A 2,699-nucleotide genomic window follows, 5' to 3' on the forward strand; every position below is an offset into this window, starting at 1 on the left:
ATAAAGTGTCAACTCTCACATTTGGCTTTTAAGAGGCAGCTAGGTGGTAAGCTCAAACCCTTCCTCAGGAACTGATCTGTGTCTGTAGCTACATGATTCTGGGTAAATCAGTTCACCCGTTTGCCTCAGGTTCCTCATCTGTAAAATGGGGATAATGATAGCAATTACCTCCTAGGGTTGTTGTGAGGAGCAAAAAACGATAACTAGCATGTATCAGGGACTTTACAAATCTTAAAGCACTATGGAAATGTTCCTGTCAAAGCCCGCTCAAACCTCTATCCCCAGCCTCACTCTACATCCCTCCTCTACTTCCTGCTGGAAGTCCGGCCAAACTCTTCCTTTCAGTTCCTGGTACACAGCTTTCCCCAACTCCTGGACTTCCCACATGGTCCACTTTGTCAGGTTGCTGCCTGACAGTTGCCTGGCATACCTCCCCCCACCTCCTTTGCAGTGTTGGAACCAAATCAACTCTGCCAGTGTTCCTGGAAAGGGTGTCAACGAAGTGTCACAACACTTCACACACCACCCCTGTAACCTTCCCGATAGCCCTGCTCATCATTTCCCTCAATGTAGTCTCTGCCTCTTAGGGGGTAAGCTCCTCAGGGACAGGGCTTGTCAGGCTGGCACAGAAGATAGAACACCAGCCCTAAAGTTGGGAGGACCCAAGTTCAAATCTCATCTTAGACACTATGTGACCCTGGGCAAGTCACTTAACTTCAATTGCCTTAAACATCCAAGGCCATCTCCAGTCGTCCTGATGGATATCTTGCCACCGGACCCAGATGGCTGTGGAGAGTGAGGTTGGTGACCTTATACAGCTCTCCCTCACTTAAATCCAGTTCAGTGCAAGTCATAACATCACCCTGATGTCATGATCCTCTTCGGGAACAGAGGCCAAACAACAATGTTTGCTCTGTATCAATGCATATTATCTCCCCTAATGTAAGTTTAAGAGCCTTTCATTTTTTTTTTTGTCCTTTTATCCCCAGTACCTTACAGTGTCTGGCATACAGTAGGTACTTAATAAATGTTTGTTGACTGATTGGATCTTTGAAATCATCTAGTCAAGAAATGCTTACTCTATGTCACACACTATGCAAAGCACTAGGGATACAAAGAAGGCAAAAACATGGTTCCTGCAAGTCTTTGAGAGGCTCACAATCTGATGTGGAGACAGGGTGATGTGGAAGAAGTCTTGGTGGGAAGACACAGGCATAAAGGGGGACAGGGAAAGGCATCTTGCAGAGGCTGAGATCACAGCTGACCCCAGAGAGGAGCCAGAAGGGAACAGGGGGATTGTTCCCGATGCAGAGGACAGCCAGCAAAAATGAATGGAGCTGGGAAATGGAGTGTCTTGTGATGCTTCCGAAGTGCCAAGTAAGCTAGAAGACGACAAGAAAGGTCAGACGGAGGCAGGCATGAAGGACTTTGCTCTAAAAGCTGGAAGACTTTACATGCGATTTTGGAGGTAATAGGGAGCCACTAGGGGTGACTGAATCGTGGGAGGGAGGGGAGATGCGGGACAAGGGAGAAGTTGGAGTTCTGCTTTACAAAGATCCTCGGAACAGCTCAGTGGAGGATGGGACGGAGCTGGGAGAGCCTCGAGGTGAGGAGGCCAGCCAGCCGATGTGGCTTGTCAGAGCAGAGAAAGGAGGGGGTGTGAGATGGAATGGAGCCTGGATGGCCAGGCCTTGGCAGCAGCGTGGATGTGGGCAGAGAGTGAGGAATCCGGGATGACACTTAGGTGCTGAGGATGGGGGACAGGGAGGATGGGGGTGCCTGGAGATGGGGGTCACAAGACATGGGGACTGGATACACAGATCTGAAAACCATCACCATAGCTGATCAAATCAAGGGAGCTCATGGGATTGCCAAGTGAAATAGTATGTTGGGAAAAGAGGCACCTGGGGATTGGCAGGTGGGCCCCACGTGAAGATTCAGCAAAGGACCTGAGAAGGGGAGTTCAGAAGCAGCAGAGGCTCATCAACGGAAAGCCTTCAAGGTCCTCCCACCCTGAGCTTGTTCCTTCACTTGTTTTTTGTTTGTTTGTTTGTTTTTTTAGTGAGGCAATTGGGGTTAAGTGACTTGCCCAGGGTCACACAGCTAGTTAGTGTTGTGTCTGAGGCCGCATTTGAACTCAGGTCTTCTTGACTCCAGGGCCGGTGCTCTATCCATTGTGCCACCTAGCTGCCCCATTGTTCCTTCACTTGTAAAATCGCAGATAAATGACTCTTAGCCCCCAGCCCCTGCAGGGACAGGCTGAAAATCTGAGATCACAGATGTGAACAAATGTTCATTCTGAGTAATTCCCATCCCACCAGAAGGCCAAGCTCCTTGGGAGATCCCACAAGTCCTGAGCCTGCTGCAGGCCCCAAAAGAAGGCAGATGCACATCCCAGGGAGAGAGCAGGGTGTGGCTCAGGTGGCTGAGCTGGCTTGCCCAACCCAGCAGCAGCTCCTGGCAGGGAGCCCTGACATCGTAATTCTCCACAGCTTCCATTTCTAGGGAAGAGGTTTCAGGGTGTGCAGCACAAGCACGATCATCTCTCATTTTACAAGCGCACAGGAGAAGTGAGTGAGAGCCTTGCCCAGGTCCCACAGCCAAGAGCTGCTGGAGTCTTGATGGCCTACTTGGCCCCAGGGACCCAGGTGGGGCCCCTGCCCATGCCACACCCCCCCCCCAGGTGACACGTGCCAGGG

The sequence above is a fragment of the Dromiciops gliroides genome, chromosome 1 (assembly GCF_019393635.1).
Source record: "Dromiciops gliroides isolate mDroGli1 chromosome 1, mDroGli1.pri, whole genome shotgun sequence".
Classification (NCBI taxonomy): Eukaryota; Metazoa; Chordata; class Mammalia; order Microbiotheria; family Microbiotheriidae; genus Dromiciops; species Dromiciops gliroides.